This window comes from Mastigoproctus giganteus, chromosome 6, assembly GCF_048544385.1.
Source record: "Mastigoproctus giganteus isolate SK-2022 chromosome 6, ASM4854438v1, whole genome shotgun sequence".
NCBI classification, from domain to species: domain Eukaryota; kingdom Metazoa; phylum Arthropoda; class Arachnida; order Uropygi; family Thelyphonidae; genus Mastigoproctus; species Mastigoproctus giganteus.
In genome coordinates, this window is record NC_143580.1 from 13,641,499 (window position 1) to 13,658,746 (window position 17,248).

The 17,248-nt window shown below is 39.2% G+C and overlaps 2 non-coding genes across 2 annotated transcripts; both read right to left on the minus strand.

The window, feature by feature from the left end:
- Positions 1-600: 600 nt before the first annotated feature.
- TRNAV-UAC (transfer RNA valine (anticodon UAC)) lies at positions 601-673 on the minus strand. Its single transcript has one exon. It is a non-coding gene; the product is annotated as a tRNA-Val (tRNA).
- Positions 674-1,593: 920 nt separating this feature from the next.
- TRNAV-UAC (transfer RNA valine (anticodon UAC)) lies at positions 1,594-1,666 on the minus strand. The gene has a single exon. It is a non-coding gene; the product is annotated as a tRNA-Val (tRNA).
- Between the last annotated feature and the right edge of the window lie 15,582 nt (positions 1,667-17,248).

The following is a 17,248-nucleotide window of genomic DNA, read 5'->3' on the forward strand; positions in this document are numbered from 1 at the left end:
ATTTATTTTAATAATAATAATAATAATAATAATAAAGAGGAAACTTTGTATGTATTAATAATCCTCGCAGCGAGAGCAGTTGGAAGACATACCCTCAATGTGGCGCCATCTGCACCTTAAATTTCTGCCAGACGACTTGTGAGTCGAATTTTAAATATTTTGTGATGTCTTATGAAATCATTCACGTTAGCAAAACGAGATTAAAAAAAAAAAAAAAAAAATCTAAATCAGGAATGCGAAAAAAAAAAAAAAAAAATTCTAAATCAGGAATTGCGAAAAAAAACAAAACAAAAAAAACGTCAGATTCAGTTTCATTAAATATTAAAAATAAAATATTTTAGTAACGAGATTCAGTTTCGTAAAATTCTCTATTTTAACCCCTGATCATTTTATTATTATTATTATCCATTTGGTGCAAGTAAGCCTGAGGCTTTTGCTGTACCAGCCAAAAAAAAATAATAATAAAAGTCTGAGTTATCCTAAGAGGGAGAGAGAAAAGAACAAGAGTAAAAGTAGAAGGGAATCAACCAAGAAAGATAATATCCAGCTCAGGACCCTGACCCTAGGTGTGCTCACATCTGGTGATGGGTTAAAAAAATGTGGTTCTGCCCGGGATCGAACCGGGGACCTTTTGCGTGTAAAGCAAACGTGATAACCGCTACACCACAGAACCGTTGACATCTAGGAAGTGACGTAAGAATTATTAATGCGAACAAAGCTGCTTATTGGTCTCTGTCCACACTATTTTTGTTTAAAAAGATAGATAGAGAAAAGTGAAAGGAGACCAAATTTAAATGAAAATGCATCAGACTATGTAATGCAAAGGAGGATAAGAGATGAGATAAAATGTTATGTTCATTAGGTGGGCCAGTAGCAAGGGCAGCCCCAGGATTTTCTAAAGGAGGGGAAGAATTTAAATAGTATCCCGGGCAATCAATAAGCTTTGATCATATAGCAGTTAGAAAAAAATTAATTCACATTACAGTACTTGGATCATAACGGAAGGGCACTATTGCCACTTTAGCCCTTACCTTGCCCCTCTAAATGATTGTACAAATAATGGATTGTACAAATGACTGAATATAATAATTGAAACTGGATCAAAGTTACTGTTACGAAATTATAAGGGGAGATCAGTGGCGAATATAAGAAAAAAAGGCCCAAAATGGGGGGCCCGGTTTCTAAGATTCACACCAAAATAGAGATGCACGTTCCGTACGAATCCAAATCAGTTTATGGTGGGATATAATAAAAGATAAAACTCTGAACATATCAAAGACTAGTAATTTATAACGAGGGTACCTGTCTTGATGAACCTAACAGCATTTATCGACCTCGTTGGCCGTTATATCTCCACTACAGAAGATGGACAGTGGCGTAGTTGCAAATCGAAAGATCCTCGCAAATCAAGAGGAAGCCCTGCAAGACTGATCGGGTGGGGGATGAGGAGGTCCCTTAGAAAAAAAACTGTATTATTGCCTGTAAGCCAATGCGAGTATATTTTGTATTTCAACACAATTACATGGCATTTAGTATTAGTCAATTGGTGCAAATAAGCAAGCTTAATTGCAGCATGAGAAAAAAAAAAAACACTGGTTCTGCCCGGGCTCGAACCGAGGACCTTTTGCGTGTAAAGCAAACGTGATAACCGCTACACCACAGAACCGCCCTGTTAGCACATTTTACATAAAGATACGAGGATATAAATAGTGAAGGAATTTAGTTATGTATGGTGAGTAAACTTTTAGATATAAATATTTTTTGAACCATAAATAGCATGAAACTGTTTTATTTAATGAGGAAGTAAATATAGTTTATAGTAAAAAATGATTAACATTGCTGTATGTCCCCAGGGACTCACATCTGGTGAGTATGGACTTGGCAAACCTAGGGTCCTCAGCTGGTTATCACCATCCTTCTCTTTCTTGGTGATTTCCTTTTACTTTTACTCTTGTTTCTCTCTCTCTCTTTCTATCTCTGGATAACACAGAAATATTTTTTTTTTTTATTATTTTTTTTTTTTTTTGGCTGGTGCAGCAAATGCCTCAGGCTCCTTGCACCATATGGCTAAATATAATCATAATAATAATAATACATATTAATTTACAGTTAGTATGTAATACTATACATTATATTAGTATGTTCTAATTATGTCCAGTACACGGTAACAAACACCCCCTTCCTCCATACTAATAGATCGAGGGTTACAGATATATTGTAGATGACAATTGCCTTAGGCCAGAGGCTCCCCGACTTTTATACCTTGAATCCCCCCCCCCCTTGAATTTTTCATAAATTTCAAGATGACTCCAAGTTCCAGAACAAGTGCAAATAAACAGATCTGACCTAAAATTTAGCTATGAATATATACACTTTTATAAATTAATATACAAAGTGTGGCTAAAATGAAACGACAATCGTTACTTACCTACTGCGCATGTCAACAACGTTCATATCGTGCTTTAGCTTGTTTTATCCTGTAAGACCAGTTTTTGTTTCTTTGCAATCGGTTAAGTTTTGATTGAACTGTGCCCTTTTTAAATGGAGCAGTGTTTTAACCTTTGGAGGAAAAATGAGTGATCGTAATTTAGAGCAAAGAATTGTAATTAAATTTTTGTATTCGGTGATAACAAGAGACGAATCCTGGATTTTTCGGTATGATCCACAAACCAAGCGTCAAAGCATGCAGTGGCAAAGGATTGTTTGTTTGTTTTTTTTTTTTTTTTGGCGCAAAAACAGCAGGGTTATAGTGCGCCAGGAAAAAGTTAAAATATAAAAAGGTAGGACTGGTAATTTGTAAAAACGTTATTTCGTCTAAAGGTGCATACAGTCATAAAATCAGTTCAATGACAAAAGCAAATTGTATATTTCATATGAGTGTATACAAATTGATCGACTTTAAAAATTTAAAAACTGCTGACACATTGTCGTTGTCATTTAAAATCTGACTGAGTGTATACGGCTCAGTCAGATGGGTAAAAGCAGTAAAACGAGCATTTATAAAACTGGAACAATCACATAAAATGTGTTCGACGGTTAAAACGGTGTCGCATTGCTCACACATAGGAGGGTCATCAGCCCTCAGCAAAAAGGAGTGTGTCAAATGACAGTGTCCTATGCGGAGCCGAGCAAGAACAACTTCCTCTTTGCGATCCCTGCGTAAGCTGGACCGCCAAGGATGGATCACAGGCTTAATTCGACATAGTTTGTTTGTAGTAACCAGGCGATGCCACGAATCTTGCCACTGAGATTGCAGGTTACTACGAATCACTTGCCTGTAGTCTGTATAGGGGACTAACAGGTCAAGATTATCCGTCAGGGCTGTCGATTTGGCTGCAGTGTCAGCCAAATCATTTCCTCTAATCCCGATGTGACTGGGGATCCAACAGAAGCGGATATCGAATCCACTTGCATCGAGGCTGTATATTATCTGCTGGATTCGGGACAGGGTTGGATGATTGGTGTGTGACATCGCAGATAAAGCCTGTAGTGCACTCATTGAGTCGGCATATATAATACACAGTTGGTAACGGTGTTTTCTTATGTGATCTAGAGCTAACTCTATGGCATGCAGCTCTGCAGTGTAAATGCTGCAGTCAAGGGGTATCTGCTCTGATATGGTATTATTTGGAAAGACAGCAGCAGATCCCACATACGATTCTGACTTCGAGCCGTCTGTGAAAACTGGCAAGAAGTCAGAATGTTCTGCACGGTGTTGTTAATAGAGCTGAAGGTAGACAGAAGGCGGAGTATTAGACTTCGTCGCAAGTTTGAGCGAGAAGTCACATGCTGGTGTTTGTGCATGCCAGGGTGGAAGGGGCTCCTTTGGTGATCGAGCAACCCTGTCTACCGAGATGTTAAGCTCATTGAGTAGCTCTTGAACACGAATGCCGAATGGCCGATTGGCAGTGCGTCGTGTGTTATAAAGATTTTGCCATCGTGGCTCGAAAACGGATGTCCACGTGGGATGGTCCGGCAGGGACTTCAGCTTGAAGGCATATTGCAGAGACAACTGCATTCGCCGAAGTGACAAAGATGGTTCATTTGCTTCGGCATACAGACTTTGGACAGGCGAAGTTCTAAAAGCACCGGTAGCAATGCGGATGGCTTGATGATGGACGGGGTCAAGCCAACGAACAGCGCTATTTCTGGCAGATGCATATACCTGAGACCCATAGTCTAGTTTTGAGCGTACAAGTGCACGGTACAGACGTAGGAGAGTGCATCGGTCTGCACCCCAAGAGGTAGAAGAGAGAGAGTGGAGGATGTTAAGCCCTTTCGTGCACTTTATGCGAAGCTGACGAATGTGTTGGACAAATGTCAGCTTTTTGTCAAAAATGAGTCCCAGGAATTTCACCTCTGATACAACTGGAATGGTGCTTTGTCCAAGTCGTAATTCAGGTTCGGGGTGGAGGTTACGTTTGCGACAAAAATGTACGCAAACGGTCTTCTCCGGCGAGAACCTGAAACCATTGGCCGTGGCCCAGGAGTTAAGACGGTCAATAGCTTGTTGCAGTTGTCTCTCAATAACCCTCATATTGCATGATTGAGAGAATATGCTGAAGTCATCGACGTAGAGTGCACTGTTTATAGTTGGACGAAGTTGTTCAGAAATAGAATTTATTTTAATGGCAAAAAGCGTGACACTTAAGACAGATCCTTGTGGTACCCCCTCCTCTTGGCAGAATGGCCGCGAAAGGGAGGATCCTACACGAACTTGGAAATAACGGCAGGATAAAAAATTTTTAATAAAAATTGGAAGGTGGCCTCTTAGACCGAGGTTGTAAAGGTCTTTTAAAATACCAAATCTCCAAGTTGTGTCGTACGCTTTTTCCAAGTCAAAGAAGATGGACACCAAGTGTTCTCTTTTTAGGAAAGCATCTCGGATAGATGTTTCCAGTCTAATTAAGTGGTCCAGTGTGGACCTGTTTCTTCGGAAGCCGCACTGAAAGCGGGAGAGAAGGTCGTTCGATTCTAAATACCATAAGAGACGGGCATTGACCATTCTCTCCAATATTTTGCACAGACAGCTGGTCAGAGCAATGGGACGATAGTTTTTTGGACATATAGGATCCTTTCCTGGCTTAGCAAAAGCAAGAATAGTTGCCTTGCGCCAGGTATCCGGAAAATGCTCTTCAAGGAAGATTCTGTTGTATCCATATATGGTCCATGGATTCTGGTGAAAGATGTTTGATCATTTCATAATGGATGTTGTCTGGTCCAGCAGCCGTAGCCTTTGTACGGGCGAGTGCTGTTTTCAGCTCATTGATATTAAATGGCCCATTGTATGGGTGGGAACCCTTCGATGTGAATTTAAGGACATGATTTTCAATGCTGTGCTTTAGGACCAGAAACTCTGGGGAGTAAGATGACGTTGCAGAGATGTTAGAAAAAGTTTCACCAAGAGCATTGGCTATTGCAGTAGAGTCTGCAATAGTACATCCATTATATTCAAGGACCGATGAGGGGTGTGCTTTGTATTTTCCCTTCATTTTCCGGATTTTTTCCCAGACCACCTTAGTACTGGTCGTCTGGGTAATGGATGATGTGAAACGGATCCACGATTCCCTTTGACTCTGACGGCGGATGTAGCGTGCTTTGGCTCGGGCACGTTTAAAGGCTAATAGGTTGACTGTGGTAGGATATCTTCGAAATATCCCCCAAGCCTTGTTTTGAGCCTTTTTAGCTGCTGTGCATTCTGAATTCCACCATGGCTTTGGAAAGGGAGGAAACCGGGTGGATGTTTTTGGAATTGCAGTTGCAGCTGCATGGACAATATTTTCTGTTATGTACGTAACTGCATCATTGATAGGCTCCTGACTGACTGCAGAGTTGTCAAATTTTGCCAGGTGTTGAAAGGCACTCCAGTCAGCTTGATCAAACTTCCACCGCGGTAACCTGACAGGAAGACAAGGTCTCCCAGTAATTAAGGTGGTTATCACGGGGAAGTGATCACTTCCATACAGGTTCCCTTCTACCTCCCAGGTAAGTGACGAGAGAAGAGAAGGCGAGCCGATAGAAAGATCAATGGCAGAAAACGTACGGGTAGGCATGTGGAAAAAGGTGTTTGTTCCCACATTAAGAAGGAAGAGGTCATTGTCAATAAGCATACGCTCTATGACTCGTCCCCTTCTATTAATGCTAGCACTACCCCACAGGGTGTTATGTCCATTAAAGTCCCCAAGAAGTAAGAAAGGGGAAGGCAACTGCATTACGAGACCATCAAGGTCTTTCTGGCAGATGTCAGTACCAGGTGGCAGATATATAGAGCAAACGGTTAGTAAAAACCCCACTGTTATTCGAATTGCTACTGCCTCTATGTTGGTAGTAAGTTGCAGATGCTGAAAAGGGGTATGGTTGCCCACAAGGATTGCGACTCCTCCATGAGCGGGGCCATCCCCAGTTCTATCCTTGCGAATGATAGTAACGTTGTGCATCCTGGGGTCATCATCTGCCCTTAGGTAAGTCTCCTGTATACAAAAACAAGATGGTATGTGCTTTTGCAGGAGTGCCTTGATGTCTTCTGCATTTCTCCGGAATCCACGACAATTCCATTGTAGGAATTTAGCCATTATTTTGACTTGGTGTTTCCTTCAGGCGGCTTCCGAGGTGCTGAGGGCTTATTTTTGTCAGTCCTAGATTTATCCTTCCTGGGGAAGTATGGACGCTGCCCCGTGTCCATATCCTCCTCAGTAAAGAGTTCCAAGACTGCTTCGTCCTGTACCTCCTTCTCCTCAACATCCATTTTTTCCTGAGAACTAGGATGTACGTCAGATTTCTTATTCTTTTCTCCAGAAACTGATTTTCTAATTGGTGGGGCACTAGGAGGTACAGATATTGGAGTGGCAGCTGATTGGTCTTTTTGTGCAGGTTTTATTGAACTTAACAGGTAGCGAGCAATAGGAGTGAATGACTCCTTTGGTGGTATGGTCATTTCGGTCTGAGTTCCGATGGAACAACTCCCAGCTACCTTCTGAGCGTAGGTTGGTTTATTTATATTTATAGGTTTCACCGTTTTCCTTGCCTCTTGATAAGATATGTTCAACTCTGCCTTAAGTCGCTGAATTTCTTTTTCTTGTTTCCACCTCTGGCATGCCCTTGAGTAGGCCGGGTGTTCTTGTTGGCAGTTAATGCAGGTTGGTTTTGCAGCTGAGCATGAAGTTGTTTCGTGGTCCTTTGCGCCACACCGAGCGCATACAAGGGTTCCACGACAAGCCATCTGTGAATGTCCGTATTTCTGGCACGTAAAGCACCGTAACGGATTTGGGATATACGGACGCACTGGGCAGTTAATATAGCCAGCTTTAATTTCATGAGGAATAGTTGGTGAATTGAATGTTAAGATGATATTTCTAGTGGAAACTAATTTTCCATCCCTACGCATGGATATACGTTTAGCAGCTGTCACTCCCTGGGGTTCTAACTCTGAACAGATTTCCTCTTCAGTTACATCCATCAGATCCCATTCCGCGATAACACCACGGGATGAGTTCAGTGTCTTGTGGGGGGTTAAGGTGACAGGCATTCCCCCGATAGATGTAGCACGGAGGAGCTGTTCTGAGTGTATATCACTTCTGGTTTCTACAAGTATGTCACCAGAACGAAGCCGTTTGACAGACTTAGGAGAGCCTGCCAACCCTTCCAAACCCTTCTGGATAAAGAAGGGTGACATTTTTCCTATAGGCTTCTCACTAGTTGAGTGAATTATCAGGAACCGAGGTGTAGGACCTGATATAACCTCCTTTTTCTGTCTTTTTGCAGAAGTGACGTTCTCTTGGTCTACGGTAAAGTTTTCAGTTAGGGACCGGGTTGGGGCCCCAGAAGAAATATGTTTATCAGGATTCATGAGTTTTTTTAAGTGGTTCAGTGCCCGGGCTCCCCACCCACCACGGAGCCCAAAGGGACGCCCACTACCCGGCATGCAATAAATGCGCTCGGGAGTGGGACGCCAGGGCTACCCAGACACCATACCCGCACCGCCACCAGCCTGAATCCTGTCCCTCGGACCATGAGGGTAGGGGCGTGGCATTGACACGGTTGACCCTCGCAGGCGAACCTACTAGCCGATTGATCCTAGCCGGGCCTTCCAGGACCACCCGTCTTGTTGGGGCCAAAGTGGTGTATTGAAGCTGGGCCCCTCAACCACCAGGATCCCCCTTTCCGAATTTCCACGGGTCGCAGCGCACGGCAAACACGCCGGATTCCATTGATGTAAGCCCGGAACCTAGGCTGTGGGCGTTGGATCCCAGTGATGCTAGTCTGGAAGTCCAGCAGCGTCCTTGGGAGGTCCCCTCACCACGTACAGGTGCCCACGTCGAGGGGGGTGGCAAAGGAGGGAGACAAGAAGGCGCTCTTCTCTTCGTTTAATGAAAGAAAAAAAAATGTCTCAATCAAAGATAAGTCCCTGCTTGTGTTTTCTTTGATCGTCGTGGACATCATGAATTTGTCCCGTTGAATCACACTGTTAATCAGACACTCTACATGGAGATTTTAGGAAGACTTTGTGAAAAAATTCGAAAGACATGGTCCAGTTTATGGCCGGAAAAATGGTTTTTGCATCATGACAATGCACCGTCACTGTCCTCTGTGACTGTCACTGTGAGAGTTGTTAACGAAAAACAAGATCACAACATTGGAGCACCCACCTTATTCTTCAGATCGGGCGCGTGCGACTTTTTTCTCTTCTCGAAAATTAAAATCCACCTCAAAGGAAAACGATTTGGAGACTTAGCAGACATTTAGAAGAATACAACGTGGCAATTAAAGGCATCATTTGAGGACTTCTGCTGCTGTTTTAGATCCTGGAAATCGCGAATGGAGTGCTACATAGGCGTGGCTGGGAATTGTTGAAATTATTGTATTTAAAATAATAAATGATTTTAAAAATATTTCTCTTTTCTTTTAGCCGTACCTTGAATACTTCAATACATATAATCTCAAAGAAATAAACTTCGAATTAAAAAAATAGGATAAATAGAAATAAAGAAATGCTCGTACCCGGATTACTGGGATGGTTTGTCCATTTAAAAAAAAAAAAAAAAAAAAAATTCTAAGTTACCCTGAGATAGAGAGCAGTAGAAGTGAATCACCAAGGAAGAGAAAAATGATGATATCCAGCTCAGGACCCTGGGTGTGCCAAGCCCATACTCATCAGATGTGAGCCTCTGGGGTAAAATAGATCTTGCCGGGATCGAATCGTGGACCTTTTGCGTGTAAAGCAAACGTGATAACCGCTACACCACAGAACCACCCTTGAAAAGCTCCACAATACTGCCACCCCCTCAACCAGTACTCGACAATCATTCCTCTTTCGAAGTTCGTCATCTCACGTATTTTTACTAATACACTGTACTATTGGGCACAGGATTCTGTAGGGTGCAAGTATAATTTAATACAATTAAAGTTACATTCATTACGTGGGTTAAACGTCTGCTCATTCTGAAATCTTCTATACTTTCAGTCCTTGGAAGGGTGTGCAAGTATTTCTGGAATGATTCTGTGGTGTAATGATTATAGATAAAAAATAAATAAAATCTGTTTATAGTCAGCGGTGTCCATTAGCATTAGTTGAGGAATATGATGCAAGAAAGCAAGCTTGTGGGTGCTCGACGAGCTGTTGCCTCGATTTCCCAAACGGCTGAACTGGTGGGGTGTTCGAGAGCCGCTGTAGTTAAAGTGTAACAGGACTGGAGTGAAAATGGTCAAACAACGACCCGACGGCAAAACTGCAAAAGTCAGCGAAAGGTTGATGTGGACATGTGTTATGTCTATATGTACGGCAGCATATAAACGTTAGTTCAACTCCGCCATGGTACACTATGATGAGTGCAGAGCTCTGTGAAATGGCCAGATACAAGTATGGTGTTATGTCTGCGAAGTGTGTGTCTTGTTTTGTTGTATCTGGCCACTTAACTACTAGGGAGCAGCCACCCGTCCACGCCACGAGGAGGCGGGCCACAACAATATGCGTACTGTCAAACGAAAGTAACAAGGTATGAATCCCGCATCCACTGTAAGAAATATCAATTCCAGTGGATACCAACAAATCCAGTACCACTGGGAGCCCAACCTGGTGGTACTGGTACCAGCAGATAAAAAAAAAAATAAATAAATAAAAAATAATAAAAATAATAAATAAATAATTAATTTTAAAAAAAGTAAAAATAAAATAAAGTAAAAATAAAATAAAATAAAATAAATAAAATAAAGTAAAAAAATAATAAATAAAATAAAATAAGAATTGTCAAAAAAGTGATTATAGGCAAATAATAAATAAAAATAAAATAAAGTAAAAATAAAATTTTAAAAAAATAAAATAAAATAAAGTAAAAAAAAATAAAAATAAAAAATAATAAATAAAATAAAATAAAAATAAGAATTGTCAAAAAAGTGATTATAGGCAAATAAAAATAAATAAAAATAAAATAAAAAAATAATAAATAAAAATAAAATAAAGTAAAAATAAAATTTAAAAAAAATAAAAATAAAATAAAGCAAAAAAATAAAAAATAATAAATAAAATAAAATAATAAATAATAATAATAAATAAAATAAAATAATAAATAATAATAATAAATAAAATAAAATAAAAATAAGAATTGTCAAAAAAAGTGATTATAGGCAAATAAAAATAATATAATAAATAAAATAAATAAATAAATAAAACCGCCAAGAATAATGAATTGAGCAGTGGTCATGTAGCTCTGTGATGTGGTGGCAACCAGCAGTAGTCGAGTTGTTAGAGAAATCAGTATTTAAAGTCTGGTTCCCCTTGTTTCATAATAACATTTCAGATAGACTTGGCCAGGGTGACACATGACAGAACAGAAGGTACACTGTGATGAGTGCAGAGCTCTGTGAAATGGCCAGATACAAGTATGGTGTTATGTCTGCGAAGTGTGTGTCTTGTTTTGTTGTATCTGGCCACTTAGCTACTAGGGAGCAGCACCCGTCCACGCCACGAGGAGGCGGGCCACAACAATATACGTACTGTCAAACGAAAGTAACAAGGTATGAATCCCGCATCCACTGTAAGAAATATCAATTCCAGTGGATACCAACAAATCCAGTACCACTGGGAGCCCAACCTGGTGGTACTGGTACCAGCAGATAAAAAAAAAAATAAATAAATAAAAAATAATAAAAATAATAAATAAATAATTAATTTTAAAAAAAGTAAAAATAAAATAAAGTAAAAATAAAATAAAATAAAATAAATAAAATAAAGTAAAAAAATAATAAATAAAATAAAATAAGAATTGTCAAAAAAGTGATTATAGGCAAATAATAAATAAAAATAAAATAAAGTAAAAATAAAATTTAAAAAAAATAAAATAAAATAAAGTAAAAAAAAATAAAAATAAAAAATAATAAATAAAATAAAATAAAAATAAGAATTGTCAAAAAAGTGATTATAGGCAAATAAAAATAAATAAAAATAAAATAAAAAAATAATAAATAAAAATAAAATAAAGTAAAAATAAAATTTAAAAAAAATAAAAATAAAATAAAGCAAAAAAATAAAAAATAATAAATAAAATAAAATAATAAATAATAATAATAAATAAAATAAAATAAAAATAAGAATTGTCAAAAAAAGTGATTATAGGCAAATAAAAATAATATAATAAATAAAATAAATAAATAAATAAAACCGCCAAGAATAATGAATTGAGCAGTGGTCATGTAGCTCTGTGATGTGGTGGCAACCAGCAGTAGTCGAGTTGTTAGAGAAATCAGTATTTAAAGTCTGGTTCCCCTTGTTTCATAATAACATTTCAGATAGACTTGGCCAGGGTGACACATGACAGAACAGAAGGTACACTGTGATGAGTGCAGAGCTCTGTGAAATGGCCAGATACAAGTATGGTGTTATGTCTGCGAAGTGTGTGTCTTGTTTTGTTGTATCTGGCCACTTAGCTACTAGGGAGCAGCACCCGTCCACGCCACGAGGAGGCGGGCCACAACAATATACGTACTGTCAAACGAAAGTAACAAGGTATGAATCCCGCATCCACTGTAAGAAATATCAATTCCAGTGGATACCAACAAATCCAGTACCACTGGGAGCCCAACCTGGTGGTACTGGTACCAGCAGATAAAAAAATAAATAAATAAATAAAAAATAATAAAAATAATAAATAAATAATTAATTTTAAAAAAAGTAAAAATAAAATAAAGTAAAAATAAAATTTAAAAAAATAAAAATAAAATAAAGTAAAAAAAATAAAAATAAAAAATAATAAATAAAATAAAATAAAAATAAGAATTGTCAAAAAAGTGATTATAGGCAAATAAAAATAAATAAAAATAAAATAAAAAAATAATAAATAAAAATAAAATAAAGTAAAAATAAAATAAAGTAAAAATAAAATTTAAAAAAAATAAAAATAAAATAAAGCAAAAAAATAAAAAATAATAAATAAAATAAAATAATAAATAATAATAATAAATAAAATAAAATAAAAATAAGAATTGTCAAAAAAAGTGATTATAGGCAAATAAAAATAATATAATAAATAAAATAAATAAATAAATAAAACCGCCAAGAATAATGAATTGAGCAGTGGTCATGTAGCTCTGTGATGGGGTGGCAACCAGCAGTAGTCGAGTTGTTAGAGAAATCAGTATTTAAAGTCTGGTTCCCCTTGTTTCATAATAACATTTCAGATAGACTTGGCCAGGGTGACACATGACAGAACAGAAGACTCAGTGGAACTGATGCCAGGAAGAGTGGAAAAATATATACAGTCAATGAAATCACAATTCAGTAAAAAGCAGATATCCTGATAGCAGGGAAGCCGGTTAGTTGGCGCAGTCTGTTGAAAATTTCTTTTGCAAATTCTTGGAAGATTTCAAGAGTTTCCTTATTTTAAATTAAATCGTGTTCATTTCCAGGAGCAAAGTGACGAGATGTAGTTGAGATCTGTTGCCGAAGGTCGTGGTAAATTGGGCAGGAGCAAATTACGTGTTGCCAGTCCTCGATGCCACCGCATAAGCAAGAATATGTAGTGGTCAGATTAAACTGTAGGAGCTTCGCATTCAATGATCCATGACCTCGAGATAAGCGCCGGATCCGACGACTCGTACAGGCGAAAAGGCGCAGCACTGTTGAAGAGTTGACTACCCAATACAACATGGGCCAACCCGAAACAATATCTGGTATGACCAAGCATCGCACGCTCGCATCCTCTCCTAACCAAGGTTCATCGGCGTAAAAGACTCGCCTGGTGCAAAGAGCATGCAAGTTGGATGTTAGGTGACTGGAAGAAGGTGTGCTGGTCCGACATCTTGTTGAATCAATGCCACTTCGAATATCTGCTTTATACTTAGGGCAAAAGGAGGACCTACAAAGTATTAGGTAGGGTCATAATTCAGTGATCACTCAGTGTATATTACATTACCACGAAATATAATATATTACTACTATTAGAATCCAGAATGTTCTTGAACACAACCAGAAGTCAAACATTAGACTGCTAATAGCATTTTAAACTTAAATTTGAAATCAAAATTTTTAAGACCACGGAATAGTCGATTTACGAAGATCATGGCAGAGAGAGAAGACACTCGGGATCAAGCATGTTATCCTGGAGCCCAGACGCATAATTGATCTTGTGGGAGGGGCCTTTACTTTTGTGAATTACATTATATTTAAATAAATACACATGAGCGTATTCAACTGAGATTGTCATCTTTCTGATAGTGTCTGGGATGCTACTTTTGCTTCTGAATTTAATTGGTTTAACAGAAACTCATTTCGGACCATGTCCTATGAAAATGCACAGAGTTAAACTTTTAACATTTTGTGCAGAGCCAGTGGCGAAACTACCATACCGCCTGGTTCGCCAATGCAGAGGACCCAAAGGCTAATTTGGTATGGTTGTTAAAGATCACGTTATAGCTACGCCACCAGAATTTACGAGTTATTTCTGTGCTCGAAGAAGAAATACCTCTTGCGTCCTTTCTGGTTTGAATGTTCTAGGATGATTATGTCGAGTAGACAACGTGTCTCTTTTTAACTATAGGTAACGTCTCATTCTATGTTAATAACCGTTGAAAATAACATACAGTATTGGAAACCTTGCTTTTCAATACGCCCTCATGTGAACCATAAATTCATTGATAAGAAACTGAAAGTTCCCTTTAGCCCCAACACTTCGGAATATTTAATACGTGGAACATAACAATATTAGAGACATGTGGGACGTACAAAACATACAACAGTTTATAACGCGATAATGAATATCCAACCAAATCACTCATAATTTAAACAATATTTCCTCTTCGGAGAAAAAAACATGCATGTACACTCATGAGCCAAAACATTATGATCACCCACTTAATATCATGTTTGGCCGTATTTTGGTAATGGCATCGACTCCACAAGACCGTGGAGAGTCCTCAAGGCATCCTCGACCGGCTGGACAGAAGGATCTCGCGGAGTTCGGAAACAGACTGGCATGAACTGGTAAATGCTACATTCCACCGCGTCCCACAAATGTTCGATTGGATTGATGTCGGGGGAATTTGGCGACCAGGGGAGCAAACAAAATGCTTGGAACGTGATCCTCGAACCATTCCAGCACAATGAAAGCCTTGTACCAAAAAGGGGTATTGTCTCATTGCAAGAGTCCAGTGCCATCTGGATGCACGGTCACCATGTACAACAAAACTAGGTCCAAAATAATGCCGAGGTAGGATTTGGTGGTGAGTATGTGTTCAATGGGGAAGAGGGGAACCAAAGATATCCGGGAAAATATTCCCCATACCACAATACTACCAGCGGCGGCCTGTTTTCGTCCAACCGTCAGTGTGGTTGCAGCTGTTCACCTGCTCGGAATGAATACGTACCTGTCCATTGGATGATAGAGCTGGAATGTTGATTCATCAGTCCAGAAGACTCCTTCCCAGTCGTTCAATGTTCAACTTGCCATGTCGATCAACATGGGCACATGAACAGTCCGCCTATTCACAAGAGCATCGACTGGATGGTATGCCTGTAAACGTTTTTATGTGTGACCTGGTTTTAGTCTGCCATTGGCTTAGAGATTGTTAACAGTCTGTTAACCCGGACAGCATGTATCAACGTTGTAGTCTCCCCGTCCTAGCATGCAGGGTGATTATGGGTCCCATTTCGGACCATTCTCAGCACCCTTTCACTACATAGTGGTTTCTCGAACAGTTTGCAATGCTGCGGTTGCTAAGACGCTGGCCTTCCCGCTTTTCCAAATCATTCTCCGTCCAAGCCCCTTACCTTTCCCGATTGCTTCGTACTAACGAAATGACAGGTACTACCGTGCCGTCACTATACATGCTGGACTGGTTGGATGACACTCCTAGTGGTTTTTTTTTTTTTTTTTGTGGGGTTTTTAGACTCATCAGCGACTAAAACTCCAGGGCTCACATTTGGTGAGTATGGGCTTGGCAAATCCAGGGTCCTGAGCTGGATGTCATTATTCATCCAGCTCATTATTATTATCAGCCATATAGTGCAAGGAAGCGTAAGGCTTTTGCTGCACCAGCCAAAAAAATTGAGTTACCCTGAAAGAGAGAGAGAGAGAGAGAGAGAGAGAAAACAAAAGTCAGAAGTAGAAGAGAATCAATAAGAAAGAGAAGAATGATAACATCCTGCTCATGGGTGTGCCAAGCCTGTACTCATCAGATGTGAATCCCTGGGGTTAAAACCCGTAAAAATTCCTCCTATCATAGACGGGACTCAAACTCAAATCTTTTTCACCCGGTGTTGGGAGGACTGCGATCCTACCGACTGTGCTACTCACGAGGGCTAGTGCTGGGCTCATTGTTGTTTTCAATATTTATTAATGATATTGATGAAGGTATATCATGCTTAATGTCTAAGTTTGCAGATGATACAAAGGTTGGCAAGGTGGTCAATGAGAGAGAGAGAGAGAGAGAAAACAGCTAATGCATCAAGAACTATCAAAATTGGGCAAATTGGCTGAGAAATGGCAGACGAAGTTTAACTTTGACAAATGTAAGGTATTGCATTTGCCAATAGACAGATGTGTGTAGTACCATGCAGTCAATCTGGAATTGACACAGGATAGTGGAAAATGAAAAATGCGCCTCATGTCATGCATTGTTGTAATGTCAAAATTGTAAGTGAGGTGGGTTTACTTTATATACGTAACTCTATTTCACATTATTCAAGTAATACCATGGCGTTATTTAACGCTCATACTTGTAAAAATGGCTTGTATACAAGTGTGTATAAATAATAAATAAATCTGCAACCATAATCAATCCACTGCCGAATGGAGGTCTCTTCACCAAGTCTCATTGAGAGAAAGGACCATAATCTGCCACGCTGGTCAGCAGATGGACCGTATTTAGCAGTCAGGAATCCCGGTCTGCTCAAACACCATATACTATTGCACTTCTGCTTTTGACCACTCGGCTATGGAGGCCTGCACAAGCGTGTGTGTACGAATATGTATTGGAAACTATAAGGGCGATCCTATAATCTCAGGCATGGGGGCATATAGGGTTATTTTCCCAGTGAGTTATTCCAGATTTTTCAGCCCGCACAACATACAAATTGGCCCCCCCAAACTCTCTCTCTGTCCTTTCTTTTATATATCTTCATTAAAACAAATATATCTGTTATAATCCTGTACACAAACTGTTATGTTCTGCAGAAACTTATCAGAGTGGAGATTAGGGAGTCCAAGTTAGATAGCAATCAAATAGGGACATGGGATGTATACCCCTATGGAAAAGTGAACGAACTGTTAAAGTGGAGCACTTTTGAAATCATGTCTCCCTTTTCGGACTGCTCGCTAGTACCCCCAGGGGCTCACATCTGGTGAGTATGGGCTTGGCAAACCCTGGGTTCTGAGCTTGATATCATCATTCTACTCTTTCTTGGTGATTCCCTTCTACTTTTGACGCTCTCTCTCTCTCTCTCTCTCTCAGGGTAACGCGGAATTTTTTTTGGCTGGTGCAGTATAAGCCCCAGGCTGCCTTGCATCTTATGACTAATAATAATAATAATAAATAAATAAATAACCTTGAGATAGGAAATTTGGCTCCCCTATGACCTTGAATAAAAATCCAAAAAGTGAATGAACCATTCATATGGAACATTTTTGAAAATATTGCCAAAACAACCATGTCGGGATAAGAGGATATTATCGCCCTAACAACCTTGTCGGGATAAGGCGATATTATTCCCCTAACAACCTTGTGGGGAATATTCTCTGAAGAATATTGAAAATAGAATAAT